Consider the following 18717-nt stretch of genomic DNA (forward strand, 5'->3'; position numbering starts at 1 on the left):
AGAAAAAATATGTCCCCGGATTTCATTTAAAAAATCGGGTCACCTTAGTGTACAGACCCGGGAACTCAGCACAGGGATGGTGGGAACCCCTCATAATTGGCACAGCAGGCGTACAGACCCAGGAACTCAGCACAGGGATAGTGGCAACCCCTCATAATGGGTACAGCAGATGTACAGACCCAGGAACTGAACACAGGGATGGTTGGAACCCCTCATAAAGGGCACAGCAGGTGCAAAGACCTGGGAACTCATCACAGGGATATACCTTTGAAAGTCTTATCATTAAATGCTCAGTCAATCCTTGCTCATCATTTACCCTGGTCACTATATATAGACCTCCAGAATATAGCGGCCATTTTGTCAAAGAATTTAATGAATATATTATGCAACTAACTGCTAACCAGGATAAATTAATAATTCAAGGAGACTTCAACGTTTGGTTAGAGCAGACTGAAGAACCACACGCCAAGGACCTCCTAGAAGACCTGGAGGGTATGGGGTTCGAGCAGAAAGTTCAGGGGCCAACTCATATCCTTGGACATCAGCTTGACGCTATACTCTCTAATGATCTTCAAGTCACAAATCTATCTACAACAGTGACAGGATGGACGGACCACTATCTATTAAAATACACTCTGCCAGACTTAGCCCCCAGAAAAAATACCTCAGGCCCCCCGATCGAAAGATCAAAGCCTTTCCGAAAACTTACAAAAATCAGCGATGAAACCTTTCATTCAGCCTATATTAACAGCCAAGGCAATTCAGAACAGAAGTTAGTCGACATTGAAAATGATTTGGAAAAATTAGAACAGGCCATGGATGCATTTGAACAAAAACTAATAAACACCCTTGACAAAGTGGCGCCCATCACTACGTCATACAATAGGCCTAGAAAATCTAAATCATGCCCTTGGTATTCATCCTCACTGGGAGAGTTAAAATCCAAAAGACGTCAGCTTGAACGCAAATGGATCAGAACTAACCACCCGCAGGACAAATTGGCCTACAGGAACCAGTGCAGAGTGTATAGCAAGCACGTAAAACTCCAAAAAAGAAGCTATTATAATGCCCAAATAGCCCAAGCTATTAATAAAGAGGCTGAACTATTCAAAATCACATCCAGCCTCTTTAACAACAAAAAATACTCTTCTTCCATACCATCCTCAGATAAAATGTGCTCCAGCCTTCTTCTGTCATTTGAAGCCAAAATACAGAAAATCCGGACATCTACCAACCAGGCTATGCGACCCTTAGACCAACCAATATCATCTGGCTTCCATTCAGGTCTTATGCGATTTACAGATACTACCCCTGGGGAGATACTGAAAATTATGAGAGACTTAAAAGCATCATCATATCCGGATGATATCTGTCCCGGGTGGCTCATGAAGGCCAACGCAAAAACATTGGCCCTGGACATTTGCAAAGTTATTAACCTTTCTCTGCAATTAGGCATCGTCCCAGGAAAAATGAAGCATGCCATAGTAACACCCCTTCTGAAAAAGATGGGTCTAGACATAAATGACCCGCTCAATTTCAGGCCCATTTCCGCCATCCCCTTCCTGTCAAAAATCCTAGAGCAAGTAGTCTTCAGGCAGCTACAAAACTATTTTGAGGGGGGTAACCTCTTCCATGACACCCAGTCGGGGTTTCGTCCGGGAAGAGGAACCGAGATATCTGTGCTGGCCATGCGAGAAAGACTATTGACAATCCGTGACGCAGGGGGGTCGGCAGCCCTGATTTTGCTAGACCTCTCCGCAGCATTCGACACTGTCGACTATGATATACTGTTGGACAGATTAAAAAATCTTTTTGGTCTTAACGGGGTGGTCCTGAGTTGGATACGCTCGTTTCTCCATGAGAGAACACAATGTGTCAAGATGGGAACACACCGGTCTACCCCAAGACCTCTGACATGCGGAGTTCCACAGGGGAGTGCTCTATCGCCACTCCTCTTTAACTGCTATGTTCGTCCTCTTGCTCACATCATCCAGAACAATAACTTGGAGTGTCAGCTTTATGCCGATGACACACACATTCTGGTTGATTCAGCAAGAGGACCTCAGCAGCCAGTTCAGTTGGCGAAATGCCTGGTAGAAATACAGGACTGGATGGCTGGCAATAGGCTTGGACTGAACGCAGCTAAAACTGAAGTTCTATTAATTGGTCCTACTAGCCCCCTATTGCTGGCTGCTTGGCCTCTGTCTTTCGGACCCACACCCATTCCAGCCAAGCAGGTAAAAAACCTAGGAGTCATAATCGATGACACCCTCTCGTTTGTTCCCCACTTCAGAAACATCCTGCGGAATGCCAATTACCATCTAAGGCTCCTCAGAAAAGTAAAACATCTATTCACCCAAAATAACAGATCACTACTTGCCCAGGCTTTTATCCTTTCCCGGTTAGACGGGGCAAACGTATTCCTATTGGGTGCCCCGCAGAAATGGGCCCATAAGCTTCAGGTGGTTCAGAACCACACTGCTCGCTTTGTACTCGGTCTAGCGAGAAGAGACCATATTAGCCTGGCCAGGAGATCACTTCATTGGCTCCCTATCGAGCAGAGAGTGATCTTTAAAACGCTCTGCATCTTCTTCCGTGCATACTGGGGACAGGGTCCCAAGTACTTACACAGCTTGGCGGTGCACTATGAACCCTCGCGCCCATTAAGATCCAAGACCCAACATTTAGCCACAGTCATTCCATCTAAACTTTCTTCCATGGGAGGCAAACGACTCCAGAGTAGGGGTGCCATGCTGTGGAATGCCCTCTCCTTGGAACTTAAGATGACATCTAACCTGCTCCTCTTCAGAAAAAAACTAAAGACGGAACTGTTCATCCAGGCCTATGGTTAAATTTATATTCTTTTCCCTCTTACAGTCCGCCCCCTCATTGAAGGGGCCACTTGCCTCTCTAATAACTATGATGTCTTCTACCCCTCCTCTAGTATCCCCACTGTTCCTTTTTTCTTTTATATTTTTTCTCATACACTTCACGGCTCTTTCCTCTTGCTCCCCTAAGGGCTGGATACCCTTTCCTTTTACCGCCCTCTCTTCTCTTTTCTCTCTCTTCTTCACCACGGATTGATTCAAAGTTACATCTCACCAGCGGCGCTTAGACGCTCACTTCACAGTGGGCATTTGGCGCCTAATTAAGCTCAAAAATCAATCAATCAATGGGAACCCCTCATAATGGGAACAGCAGATGTACAGACCAGGCCTGCATTACTAACAGTTGAATTTTTCAATTTGTTTGTGCCCCCCAAAAACTTTGAGCACCAGCCACCACTGTTTATGACGCATGCAGTCCAGTGAAAAGGTAGAGTTCTAACATCAAGTGTGAGTGAGCAACAGCCGAATGTAGCATAGACCTGCAGGAGAAATGCACTTCTTTACTTTCTGCCACCGCACTGACTCGTGCCTCTTCACTCTCCACCACTGCACTGTCACAAATTCTTCATTCTCCATCACAATTCTTCACTCTCCACCACTGCACCAACACAACTCCCATTACTCTCCACCATTGCACCCTCACAACTTCTTCACTCTCCACCACTGCACCAACACAACTCCCATTACTCTCCACCATTGCACCCTCACAACTTCTTCACTCTCCACCACTGCACCAACACAACTCCCATTACTCTCCACCATTGCACCCTCACAACTTCTTCACTCTCCACCACTGCACCAACACAACTCCCATTACTCTCCACCATTGCACCCTCACAACTTCTTCACTCTCCACCACTGCACCAACACAACTCCCATTACTCTCCACCATTGCATCCTCACAACTTCTTCACTCTCCACCACTGCACCAACACAACTCCCATTACTCTCCACCATTGCACCCTCACAACTTCTTCACTCTCCACCACTGCACCAACACAACTCCCATTACTCTCCACCATTGCACCCTCACAACTTCTTCACTCTCCACTTTAAATTAATGGCGCCGCTCCAAAAACACACAAAATATTGTAAAAAATGCAACGCAGGAGCATTTGCTCAGAAGTGAACAGATTCAGAATACTTTATTAATCCCAAATGGAAATTATTATAATACAGTTACATTTAACAAAGACAACACGAGATCGCAATAATTAATGGAACAAGACACAATAGAATTGCTGATAAAAGCAATTAGTACCAAATAAAACAAAATTAAAGCTATACTCAAATAAATGCTCCATACTATTAAAATACAACACAGATTAAAAAATAACAGAAAATCAAACTACCATAATACAAATAGTACACCACTTTCTCTAGCATTACCCAAAATAACAATTAACATAATACAACATACTATAAAAATGACATACAAAATCCGGATCATAAACCAAATTAACCTCTTAGCACCAGCAACTCCCCGCTTTTAAGAGGTTTATGATGCCAGGAGGCGAGGTGCAGCTTAAGATCACGTGACCTGCGTAATTGGCTGTCACAGCGGTCACATGATCTGAAAACTCCCAATCACAAGGAGCGATCAGTAACATTAGTTTAGGCAACGAAAACTGTGCTGTGAGCACTCAGTGCATGCACTCTCAGCATAGGTGTATTGGGGGCAATTCAGGCAAATATGCGGCCCTTTGGTGCTAAGGACTAGGCGCAGAGAGGCCACATATTTGCATTAGACGGCGCCAAGGGGTTAAATCCTCACATTTAGCACTCACAGAAAAGAATTATGTCATTTGATGGCCACAGGCAAAAAAATATTTCCTGTGTTGCTCTGTGGTGCATCATGGTTGTAGCAATCTGTCACTGATGGCACTCTGCAGACTGACCTGCGTATTTTGGAGTGGGTGGGAGGAATTGTCCAAGATTGAACATGCCTTGAACAAAATTCTCCTCTCCAACACTGTTGTTAAGGACTCCAGCTCCAATCCAACAACATCACTGGCCTTGCAAATCAGTTTGTTGAGTCTGTTGGTGTCGGCCACCCTAGGGATGCTTCCCCAGCATGTCGCCGCATACGATTAAAACATCTTCAGCATCGTTCAGCAGATGTTAAAAGACCTCAGCCTCCTCACAAAAAAAAAAGGCAGCCCTCCCTATAGAGCACATCAGTGTTCTTGCTCCAGTCCAGCTTATTATATGTGTGTACCCCCAGATATTTATATGTAGTGCCTACGCCGATTTTCCGGGAGTCTGATGATGACTACCGGGGGGTAGGGATGGCTGACATACATTCTCAGGGTGCAGGTTTGTGGGCATGGTGGATGGTGAACTAGAAAGAAATTGGGCACCAGTCACTTTTATGCTTTAAACAGAGTGAAGTTTATTTCTCAAACAGGAAAAATGTGGGTGAGAAGGGATAGGGCACAAGACACCCTTAGTAACGATCAGCAACCGGCAGATTGGCAGACAAAAACAGGTGAGATAAGGTAGACAGCAGTACAGGAATAAGAGCCTTTAAGCCTAACCAGCACATCTATACTTTGTAGGATAGGCTGTCTCCTTTAGTAAGGTGACCAGATTTTTAAAATGAAATCCGGGGACATATTTTTATTTTTTTACTAGTAATGGCGGCAATCAGTGACTCTCTGCCCGCCTCGCAGACTGTAAATTTTATGCATTAAGGTGAAAAAACACCTTGCAGTAACCGGCCCCCCAGCCCCCCTGTTTTACTTACCTGAGCCCCAAATTTCCCTCGGCGGGGATGTGCTGTCCCTCTCTCCACTGGGTCCCGGCTCTTGATTGGCTAGATTGATAGCAACGCAGCCATTGGCTCTTGCTGTTGTCAATCATAACCTATGACAGGGGGGAACTGACAGTTCATTGCAGGAGATACTGGACACATTACAAGTGGTTTAGTTGTCCTGACTAGGTCAATAGACAATGACCCTTCAATGCTTAGCTCAGGCTATTGAAATGCTAAGTGGAACCGGCTTGTGAAATACCTTTTATTGTGTTCTGCAGGTTACAAGCGGTTGTCAGAGACGGGACGTCTCTAGGAGATAATTACCTCCACTAAATGACTTTTAGAATGTGTGTTTGAAGATGTATGTGTTTACGCTAAAAGACTTTGTATTGTTCTAAAGGTCAGAAGTCTCCTGTCAGGAGTATTGAATTAGCATGATGTTATTATCTAAAGAAATGTAACCTCTCAGAGGTAGTAATTAAGTTCTGCTAAATATACCGGGCTATTGTGTACATTGATTACCCCCTGGGGCTTCTGTCTCAATACACATAATAGTCTTTCTATCCAAGCTATTGGACCAATCCCTGTTGACTATTTCAAGTCCTCATTTGCATGATTAAGGAGGACCTGAGTGAGGACTGCATATACTTTACAATTGACTAATAAGAAAGCGGTTGTTGGGAGTGGGATGTTCCAAATTCTGTATAAAAGTGTGCTGTGTACTTGAAAATAAAGAGTCCTGTTTGAACTTACATACAGCCTGCCTGGTGTTTGTTCTTAATGGGTCTGAACGGCACATAGCTGTAGTTCGGATCCCGGAACCTTGGATGACTGGACCATCAGACGTTGCAATCTGCAAGCTGGCTCAATAGTAGCAGAGTAGTGTCGGGAGAGCAGAACCGGGCGAGCAAAGGATCTCATCACATTGGTTGGCAGCGGTGGGATTTGCTCTCCAGTTACTGGGACAACTCCAAACCACCACCATGAATGACCAGCTATGCAGCCTGGAGGAGAACCATGCTAAAAGACTTGCTTGAGAGCCGTGGAGGGACCGGTGGGAAGAACAAGGCCACCCTGATCATTGCGCTAGCCGAGATGGATCAGAGGGATGGTGATGCAGGACCCCGGTCAGTTGAAGACTTGTTCCAGCAGCGAGTTCAACAGCGGTTGGCGTTATATGGTGCTAACCCATCAGAGACCGCCATACAGAATACCATTAGAGACCTCCAGCGGCAGGATGAGAGAGAACGGGAGCGACAACAGAGAGAACGAGAGCGGCAACAGGAGCTGAGAATTGCAGGAATACGGCGATCAGTGACAATGCCTAAAGAAGCAGCAACAAATGAAAGATGAGGAGAGGTACAGATATCAGTAACCATGGAAGAGGAATTCAGAAGGAGGTTGCGAGAGAAGCAGAAACAGCACAGAGGACCAGTATCAGAGGAGGTCCAGCTTGGATGGTCTGATTCGATCCGCTGCGAACTCTGGAAAGAAGCGCTAGCCCGCGAGCAGCGACACCAGGGAAAAGCTCTCCCCTCCATCCATGTAAGGTACTGGTCACAGTATGAAGTAAGAATGCTGTTATTAGGGGAACAACCGAAGCAGGAGTGGACAGCAGAGTTAAGCAGGCTGATCCGGGCAGAGATGCGGTTGGACGAGAGCTACAGAGCCCTCCGGTGGTATGTAGTCCAAGAGTGCCCGTGGTCAGCGGATGACAGCCCCATGGAAGGCTTTGACTATGATGGCCTGGGATTGTTGTATTGGAGGATGTCCAGGGATCCCAACTTTGGGAGCGATCGGGAGTGGCGTTGGGAGGAAATAATGGAGCACAGAGAGCGAAGACTGAATGTCCCGGAAGTGCACTGGTTACAGGAAGATTTGGAATTCCTGGCCGCTCAGGAATGGGAACTGGAAATCGCCTACAAACAGCTGCTAGACTCCGCTTAGCAGCAGGGTGAGGTTCCCTTTACCTGGGACTATGAGGAAATACCAGCTGACAGTGATGAAATCCTGGCTGAAGAATCGGCAATGTGGCAGAGTAACAGTGGGCTTTGCCATCCTGCCCTTGCAGCTATGGACCCGGAGGTCTTATGGTGGATGCAGCAAGCGCTGACTGACCTTGATGATCCTGTTTCTGCATGGGATGATTTTGAATGGAGGAATGTGCCTGTCCAGCAGTATGCCAGTGAATCGGCAGTGGAAAATCTGGAGATTGCCATTCCCAAAGCTGAAGTACTGACCGCAGGGCCGAGCTCTGCTAACCTCTGCTCAGTACCTATAGCATCTTCTGGGTTCCATGGACAGGAGATGGTGAACCTCTATCCCCAGACACCAGTTGTAGAGACAGGGGATTTGATAGACTTTTCTGCTGAGGAAGAACAACCTGGGAAGCCTCCAGCAGAAGAGCTGGTATCAGGGCCAAACTTCGCTGTGCTCTGCCCAGCACCAAGGGCAGTATTTGTGGAGTTACACGGAACTTCCCCAGCTGAAGCGCTGGTCACCGGACAGAGGGATCAAGACCTCTGCCCCACCCCTGTGGTAGTTCCAGAGACTCAGGGTGAGAAGATGGCAATCACTCCCCAGCCACAGATTACAGAATGTATGGACTGTTCAGAGGATGTTATGGATTATGCACCCCCAGCAGAAGTGCTGGCAACAGGGCAGAGTGCTAGCCCCCTCCCCAGCAACAAGCTGAGGTGGTAAAGCTTGTACTCCCAGCTGAATCACTGGCAGCAGGACAGGATGCTACTGGCGGCTGCACCCCACTACAGCTTGAGCGGATATCGGTGGATGGGACTGTGGTCTCCACTCACAGCAACCCAGCAGAACAGCTGGCAACAGCGCAGAGTGCCCTGGGCCTCTGCTCTCAACTAACAGAAGAGGGGGTGCCTGTGGTAGTGGATGGGACTGTATGCGGCTGAAAGGACACCAGGGAGAAGGGCCAGTCCAGGCCTCTCCCCAGCGGCAGGCGTGTTCTCTGAGAGAGGCAGAGATTGGCTGGATGAGTAATGCTCTGTTTGGGACAAGTTATCTGGGGTACTGGGTGGGTCCCGGAATTGGGGTCTCTCCCAGTGTTAGTCTCCTGCCAAAGGGGGAGATGTGTGACAGACCTAGCCGGGATAGGGGCTTTTGGAGAGGACTGAATGCGAGCCTCTTGCCGTCCGATTATGGGCCAGGACCTCAAAACAGGAAGGCAGATGGGTCATCCCAGCAGACAGTCCTGGAACCTTAAGACTACTTTTCCAACATCCTCGAGTTGACCCGTTTGGGTCCCACTGTGGCTGTTGGACTGTTTCCCAGGGGAAGTAATGTCATGGACCTTGCAGTGCTGGAATGTTTCTACTTGAAATCCTAATTCATGTATTTCAGAAGATGGGACATTACTGACAGTTCATTGCAGGAGATACTGGACACATTACAAGTGGTTTAGTTGTCCTGACTAGGTCAATAGACAATGACCCTTCAATGCTTAGCTCAGGCTATGGAAATGCTAAGTGGAACCGGCTTGTGAAATACCTTTTATTGTGTTCTGCAGGTTACAAGTGGTTGTCAGAGACGGGACGTCTCTAGGAGATAATTACCTCCACTAAATGACTTTTAGAATGTGTGTTTGAAGATGTATGTGTTTACGCTAAAAGACTTTGTATTGTTCTAAAGGTCAGAAGTCTCCTGTCAGGAGTATTGAATTAGCATGATGTTATTATCTAAAGAAATGTAACCTCTCAGAGGTAGTAATTAAGTTCTGCTAAATAGACCGGGCTATTGTGTACATTGATTACCCCCTGGGGCTTCTGTCTCAATACACATAATAGTCTTTCTATCCAAGCTATTGGACCAATCCCTGTTGACTATTTCAAGTCCTCATTTGCATGATTAAGGAGGACCTGAGTGAGGACTGCATATACTTTACAATTGACCAATAGGAAAGCGGTTGTTGGGAGTGGGATGTTCCAAATTCTGTATAAAAGTGTGCTGTGTACTTGAAAATAAAGAGTCCTGTTTGAACTTACATACAGCCTGCCTGGTGTTTGTTCTTAATGGGTATGAACGGCACATAGCTGTAGTTCGGATCCCGGAACCTTGGATGACTGGACCATCAGACGTTGCAATCTGCAAGCTGGCTCAATAGTAGCAGAGGAGTGTCGGGAGAGCAGAACCGGGCGAGCAAAGGATCTCGTCACAGTAAGTATGATATGTTTGTTATTTTAAAAAAAATTAACTATCCTTTACAATCACTTTAATTCCTACTCTACGGGCCTCGGCTACTACTGAGTGGGAAGTGGAGAAAGATCACTCCACCAGGGAAGGCAAGGAGATAAACAGGCAGGTGGCTGGCCGGGACTTGAGCCAAGGCAGAAGAACATGCGATTGGAGCTGAATGGGCATGCACCCGAAACTGAAGAAATATTCCCTCCACTCTGACAAGTACATGATCATCAGACAGTGGCACAGATAATGGCACAAAAAAAATACTCCCCCTAAGCTAGTAGGAGCGGCGGAGTGGGGGTGTGTAATTCCGATTTTTCTTTTCTTATTCTGCACTGACTGGCCCGGATTCTCAGAGGACTTACGATGGTGTAGCGCCATGTACGCCGTCGTAAGTCCGAATCCGACCCGTCGTATCTATGCGCCTGATTCTTAGAATCAGTTACGCATAGATATCCATTAGTTCCGACAGGCATAAGTCTCTTACGCCGTCGGATCTTAACTTTCTTTTTTGACCGCTAGGTGGCGCTTCCGTCAAATTCTGCGTCGAGTATGCAAATTAGCTAGATACTCGAATTCCCGAACATACACGCGGCCGACGCAGTAAAGTTACGACGTTTACGTTAGGCTTTTCCCGGCATAAAGTTGCCCCTGCTGTATGAGGCGCAGCCAATGTTAAGTATGGCCGTCGTTCCCGCGTCGAAATTTGAAAAAGTTACGTCGTTTGCGTAAGTCGTCCGTGAATGGGGCTGGACGTCATTTAAGTTCACGTCGAAACCAATGACGTCCTTGCGGCGTACTTTGGAGCAATGCACACTGGGAAATTCCACGGACGGCACATGTGTCGTTCCGCAAAAACGTCAATCACGTCGGGTCACAGTAGTTTTACATAAAACACGCCCCCCTGATACAAATTTCAATTAGGCGGGCTTACGCCGGCCGATTTACGCAACTTACGGAGCAAGTGCTTTGAGAATACAGCACTTGCCCGTCTAAGTTGCGGCGGCGTAACGTAAATCGGATACGTTGCGCCGCCGCAGAGATAGGCCGCTGGGCGTGAATCTGGGCCATAGTCTTTCAAATTGCCCCAGCCCCTGTTCAAATCCAATGCGGGGACAAAACAGGGGACAGACTTGGTCTGGGGACAGTGTCCTCAATCCAGGGACTGTCCTTGGAAACCGGGATGTCTGGTCAACCTATTCTCTAGTAACTGAACTTTATTCACTGCTTCATGTTATATTCCCCTGGATGAGTTCTCTCTTGAAGTCCTCCCAGCCACTTCATATGCTCCTGCTCATCTGGTGCTTCCTTAGAACTCCATCCCTCTCATTCCTTTGCATAAACGTTAACACCCAGATAGGCCTAGCAGCCAGAAGCCACCTGGAGAGGCCTCAGACTTCAGACCTAGCAGTCAGGAACTGTACACACATCCACCCAGGCCACATCCCTGAGCAGGAAGACTGCCGATCACCTGACTTGTTTCCATTAAATAGCTTTTCCATGCATGCATGCATAGCAGGAAATATGATTGGCTGAATAAAGTATGTTTATCCATATCTTCAGTATAGTGTAGTAGTGCATCATACTAATGTCAAAGGCAACAGTGCCACCTACTGACAAAATGGAGAATCCACAACTTAATAGAAATAGAACAGAAGTAATTTGACTGTTAAACACTACAAATTAGCCAGGCTGGCTACCACCCAGCAAAACTAAATTTACCTGCAGCCCTACTCAAGGACGAGGGTGCTACGTGTAATTCTCTACTACATCCACTCCTCGAATGGAAACATGGGTCACCAGTATCATCCTCCTTCTCAAATCCACAACTAGCTCCTTTAGCTTTGTCACTTTTAGATAAAGTTGACTATCCTGATGCCCTGTGACAAAGTTTACCACCACAGTTCTATACTGAAAAGACGCCCACCGTCGACTGCCAGTTGCGCACCCCCTCTGGCGGTGGACGTCTTGTTGACGCCTATGCTTCACCGCCTGTACATGACGCTGGGGGCGGAGCCTTCAGGCCCTTGTGGGCATATCTTGGACGTTCAGCACGGCTGGAACTTCGTTTCACAACTTGATGCTTGGATAGAGCAGTCACATCTTTAAGAACAAACTGAGATACTTTCTAGACATGATCACAGGGGGCCTAGTGGAGACTGCAGTGAGAAATACCTCCATCCAGACCATGCTGATCCTCCGGATGTTCCCCTGTTGTGGCTTTTGTTTGCTCCATCTCCTCAGCTCCCGAGCTGGATGCACTACACGGCTGCCATCTTGATATCCAGCGTTTGGCAGTTCATTTCAGCCCATTGATAAAACATTCATGAATCCGCCCCTGATGAAGCAAGCAGGGTCTCGCGAAACTAGTAGGGCTTTATTGATGCTTGTTTTATGCCATTCACATGCTGGATATTATTGATGTCTGCATTATGTCTACATATTTTTGTTTATATGTATGTACATTGTATTTGTTTATTGTATATGTGCATCCACTGGCCCTGCAACTTTCAAGTTGTATTGTTGCTCATTGATATATAACAATTGTAATAAATCTTTATATATTTACTTTCATTTGTGCTGTGTACATTGGCTATTATGCCGGGTAACTCACAATCATTGTTGTTGCCGCTTCGTTACATAACACTTTGGAATTAATAAATTGATTTTGTCTCATTGTTCGTTTTGAACATTGGCTAAACCTCTCTCACCTCATTCAAAGTCCCAGGGCTGCCCCCTTTTGTCTTTTTGTGTACTAATAGGGATGGAGGTGTTAGCGGGGTCACACCAGACCTTTATTTTCTTTTTCTTTTGTTTTAAATAAACGGAATTATGCTATGTTGGCTTGTTCTTGTTTGTTTATCTGAGTTGGAACCTTCAGCAATTTACCATCTCCCTGGTTGATGTTGAGTGCATTATCTCATCTGCCGTTGATTCCCTGCTTATGGTCTGTTTTTTTACTTGCTCTGGTGAGTTCAAACCCCTAAGGGGGAGTGTGTTTTCACGCGGTGGACCAGGAATTTTCGGTGGAAGGTGCACACTGTCTATTTCTATAGGATCACCCATGGACACTGTTCGATATTTTGCACTTTACTATCCATCCAAAACTGTTATTGTGGAGTTGGCCATTTAACCCCTACCAACATTAGCGCTGTTTGGGTATAGGACTGATACAGTTGGACAGTTTTTTTGTAATTTTGGGCCAGATTCACGTAGATGAGCGGCGGCGTAACGTATCGTAGATACGTTACACCGCCGCAATTTTTCATCGCAAGTGCCTGATTCACCAAGCACTTGCGATGAAAACCTACGCCGGCGGCCTCCGGCACAAGGTGGGCCAATTCAAATGGGTGTGTGCCATTTAAATTAGGCGCGCTCCCGCGCCGGACCTACCGCGCATGCTCCGTTTCCGAACTCCCGCCGTGCTTTGCGCGAAGTGATGTCATTTTTTCGAACGGCGACGCGCGTAGCGTAATTCCGTATTCCCGGACGGCTTACGCAAACAACGTTATTTTTTAAATTTCGACGCGGGAACGACAGCCATACTTTATACAGCAATACGATTGCTGTGTAAAGTTAAGGCACCAAAAAAACGACTAACTTTGCGACGGGAAACTAGACTAGCGTAGCGAACGCGAAGAACCGTTGTGGACCGCCGTAACTCCTAATTTGCATACCCGACACTGGTTTACGACGCAAACTCCCCCCAGTGGCGGCCGCGGTATTGCATCTTAAGATCCGACAGTGTAAAACAATTACACCTGTCGGATCTTATGGCTATCTATGCGTAACTGATTCTATGAATCAGTCGCATAGATAGAACAACAGATACGACGGCGTATCAGGAGATACGCCGTCGTATTTGCTCTGTGAATCTGGCCCTTTATACCTATTTCGGAATTTTCATGTATTTTAAACAGCAGCTTAACCTTTTTTATCCTTTATATATGTGATCATTTTAAGGGATTTTATATTCTATTTCTGTCAATTTTTTCTCCTTGTTAAAGCGGGGGGTTCATCCTAAAAAAAAAAAATTCTTTATCTACCATCTAAACGAGCATACTAGTGTAAGCTACAGTATGCCTTTTTTTTTTTTTGCGCTGTACTTGCGGTTTAATCCGTAACTTTCGTTTCAGACTCCGGCGGGGAAATGGGCGTTCCTATGAAGAGGGGAACATGATTGACGGCCGGCTATGGCGCGTCACGCGTTCCGAAAAAAGCCGAAATAGGACGCGGACATATACGGCGCCTGCGCAGTCAGCTCCTAGTCTGTGCGCAGGCGCCGTATAGCGCCGTGAAGAGCCGAGTCCTACTCCGGCTATTTTCGGAACGTGTGACGCGCCATAGCCGTCCGTCAATCATGTTCCCCTCTTCATAGGAACGCCCATTTTCCCGCCGGAGTCTGAAACTAAAGTTACGGATTAAACCTTAAGTACAGCGCAAAAAAAAAAAAGGCATACTGTAGCTGACGTTAGTATGCTCATTCGGATGGTACATAGTTGTGTTTTTGGATGAACCTCCGCTTTAACCCTTCATTGGGTTGCTAGTTTTTGAACAGCAAACTACATTTTCTATTGGCGCTGAGTGGTGTATTGAAGGCCTTTAGTATACACCATTCTTTTACACTATATATATATATATATATATATATATATATATATATATATTCTCCATAATATAAAAATAAAATAGAAAGATCAGTAAGGAGATTAGGTACACCTCATAATAATCATAGCAGGTGGGCATATACAGGAGCTAATGTGCAGAATTCACACAAATAGAGGGCCAGATCCACAAAAGGGATACGCCGGCGTATCTACTGATACGCCGGCGTATCCCTGTTTCTATCTATGCGACTGATTCACAGAATCAGTTACGCATAGATATTCCTAAGATCCGGCAGGTGTAATAGTTTTACACTGTCGGATCTTAGGATGCAGTACCTCGGCCGCCGCTGGGGGGCATTTCTCGTCGAAATTCCGCGTCGGGTATGCAAATTAGCACTTACGGAGATCCACGAAGCGGTTTCCCTTCGTGAAGTCTCCGTAAGTTGTTAGTTTGCAAACGCAAAATTAGGGCTACTTTTACAAAGTGTAAAGTTAGTACACCATGTAAAAGTAGACCCTTCTTTCCCGCGACGCTGTCAATTTTTTTTTTACATTTTTTTTCCCGCCGCAACTTTTTTTACACCGGCGCGATTCACAAAACTCGGCGTTACGTAACTTCGCGGAAAGCACGTCGGGAAAATCGCGTCGGGAGCATGCGCAGTACGTCCGGCGCAGGAGCGTGCCTAATTTAAATGGGACTCGCCCCATTAGATTGGGCCCGCCTTGCGCCGGACTAATTTAAGTTACACCGCTGAAAATTTATAGGTAAGTGCTTTGTGGATCGGGCACTTAGGTAGAGATTTTGCGGCGGTGTAACTTAAATAGGAAAAGTTAAGTTACGGCCGCTCGTGGATCAGGCCCAGAGTCCCTACAAGATATTACAAACTCAGTTTTCTATCTTTCTAGGATCCAAAAAAAAAAAAAAAAATACAATAATATCTCTACCTCGTGTTCTATCTCTTCTACCCTAAAATTCTACTTGCCTCTATATCTGTAGCATACGCTGAAGTCTCATCTAAGACATCCAGGCTTCCCTCACTTCCATTCTTTCTAACCTAACCTCTTGTGACCTAACTGCCACCCAGTACAACACACCCTCCTTTGCTCTGAATAGTGTGGCTTCTGCCAAATTATGCTCTTCTCCCAGCCTTGGCCCTCATTACAGTACACTACATGCATGGCTGAACTCAGCAGGAGACAATCTGGCCTAAATAGGATAGGGATTTCCTCAAATGTAAAGCAAAACTTAATGATTTCAACTCTGCCCTTATTATAACTAAGTCAAAGTAAAATGCTATACTCATTAACTCCGCAGCTTGTTATCTTCACCACATATTTCCCACAATGGCTCCCTTCTAACAACCAACATCCCCTGTCCCTACAATGGTTCTGTTTTCATAGCAATGTGTCAATTATTCAGCTGTTGGGGAGATTTTTCCAAAAAAAAGAAAATGTGTACATGTGTATTTGTAACTCATCTGGGTGTTTATGAGTAACTTTCTGTGGGCCAGGAATGAATGTATTTACAACTTTAAAGCGGGGGTTCACCCAAAAAAAATAATAATTTTAACATGACATTCAGCCGAGTTGTCAGAATAACAATTGGCTGTTTTTTTTAATTTCAGTGCCGCACATACCGTATTTTCACCGCCACTTCCGGGTATGTAATCTGCGGGACTGGGCGTTCCTAAGGACCCTTTCAGACTGGGGCGGGAGCCGCGGCGCTATACCACCGGGATTGCCGCGGGAATCAGCCGCTAGCGGTGCAGTATTAACCCCCGCTAGTGGCCGATAAAGGGTTAATACCGCCCACAAAGCGCCTCTATAGAGGCGCATTGCGGGCGGTATTCCCGCGGTTTCCCATTGTTTTCAATGGGAAGAAGCGGTGAAGGAGCGGTATACATGCCGCTCCTCTCACCGCTCCAAAGATGCTGCTGACAGGAGATTTTTTTGTCTCCCGCCAGCGCATCGCCTCAGTGTGAAAGCCCTCGGGAGCCTGCAATGTCGCGCACCCCCCCCCCCCCCCCCAGGCCGATCCGTCCATCGGATCAGGTGCTGGCACCGCCATTCTAAGGGAAACAGGCAGTGGGGTCTTGCGGCTTTACTGCCAGTTTCCTACTGCTCATGCGTGAGTCGCTTTCTGCAGTTTGTATGTTTACAACGTCTTTCGCGTAAAGCTTGGTCTTACATAGCACATTGGCATGGGTTCTAGTAAAATAAATGGGTCTACGAATGATATAATAAAATACATTAACAGTGAACCTCTGAGTAAGTGTATACAAATATATTTTATGAATTTTATTGCATCTGCTGAGAAGTCCTCATATCCTAAAGATGCAAAATGACTCCCTCCTGGTCTGTTTGACAACCACAAATATTAGTATTTTCTATACTGCCACCATCCAATACCTATGACCAAGGTCAAATGGCTGGAGTTCAGGGCAGAAGATTCAGAAAAGTGCAACCACAGAACTGTTCAGAACCTGAGCCTACGTGAATGAGATGAGGGCTTAGCATTACCTTCACTGGGATTCTTCTGAGATCCCTGTTTGCTGCTGGGATTCCTGCTCCCTGACTTTTTTCTGTGGTGGAACCTTCATATTGAAATTACTCAGCTTTCGTGACTGGGATCCTATTCTATAAGAGGCAAGGGCCTTGGATGAGCTAAAATTCAAGAATTCAGCACTGCTCCTAGATTTTTCTATGAAAACACAAAAGCTCCATAGATCGTTCGATGCAGCCAGAGCCTCTCTGCCCACCAAGGGCATTACATACAACATGGGGATTGTAAAAAAGCCAAGGTTTCGAACCAGGGCTGGACTGGGACAAAAATGTGGCCCTGGACTTCATCCAGACTGGCCCAACAGGTCTCTCCCATGGCGGCGGACAAACCCGCCCCCCCGGTCGGCCAACCCCAATGGCCACCCTTGCCCCCCTCCCCCTTCACTAGCTATTAGCCGTTCTACTTTATTAGAGTAGAATGGCTGATACTAGTACTCTTATAGGCAGTACCAGTGGGGAAGCTAGACATTATTTCACCCGGGGGAAAGAATCAGTTCGGTGGGACAAGATTAGGCAGAAGTGAGAAACTCCCAGGCCAAGGCTGTTGAGTCAGCAGTCTGTCCCCTCCCCTGTGCTCATTCTGCCCCCCCCATGCTCCTCTGTTGCCCCCCCTGCTCCTCTGGTCCTCCGCATGCTTCTCTGTTCCGCCCCCATGCTCCTCTGTACCCTCGTGCTTCTCTGGTCCCCCCCCTGTGCTCCACTGGTACCCCCCCTGCTTCTCTGGTCCCTGACATGCTTCTCTGTTCCTCTGCTGCTCCTCTGTACCCTTGAACTTCTCTGGTCCCCACCGTGCTCCACCCTCTGCTTCTCTGGTCCCCCACATGCTTCTGCATTCCTCTCCTGATCTTCTGTTCCCCCCATGCTCATCTGGTCCCCCCTGCTCATCTGTACCCTTGTGCTCCTCTGGTCCCCCTGTGCTCCTCTGGCCCCCCCATGCTTTTCTATTCCCCCTGCTGCTCTGGCCCCCGTGCTCCGCTATTTCCCCCCATGCTGCGCTGGTCCCTCATGTGCTGCTCTGGTGCCCCAGGCACCTCTATCCCCCCCCCATGATGCTCTGGTCCCCCATGTGCCTCGATCCCCCCCCCATGATGCTCTGGTCCCCCGCAGCGCTCACCTCCTCTCCCTGGCTAGTTAACTTCAGCGTGACTGAATACAGACATGCTCCTCGGGAGTCACACTGAGAAGCTCATCATACGATCCGGAAGGACGGCGGCCACACACAACTGTGACATAAGCTTCCTCTGCACTGGTCCCTGGTCTTTCCTTCCCCTGCTCTCTATATAGATTCTCCGCGGCAGCAGACAGGTTGGAGAGCGGGGGAAGGAAAGACCAGGGGAACGAGTGCCGAGGAAGCTTATGTCACAGCTGTGTGGGGCCGCTGTCCTTCCGGACCATATGATGAGCCTCTCAGTGCGACTCCCGGGGAGCATGTCTGTATTCAGTCACGCTGAAATTAACTAGCCAGGGAGAGGAGGTGAGCGCTGCGGGGAGGGAGAGGGGGTGAACGCTGCAGGGAGGGAGAGGAGGTGAGCGCTGAGGGGAGGGAGAGACAGAGGAGCGGAGGGGGGGGCTGCGGTCCGCTGTCACTGAAGCCAGCCCACTGAGCCATCGGCCCTCCGGGAAATTCCCGGTAGTCCCGATGGCCAGTCCATCCCGGTTTTGAACCCCTTTCAAATTTGGCTTCCTTTTTTTGTAATGT

This window comes from Rana temporaria, chromosome 1, assembly GCF_905171775.1.
Source record: "Rana temporaria chromosome 1, aRanTem1.1, whole genome shotgun sequence".
Taxonomy (NCBI): Eukaryota; Metazoa; Chordata; class Amphibia; order Anura; family Ranidae; genus Rana; species Rana temporaria.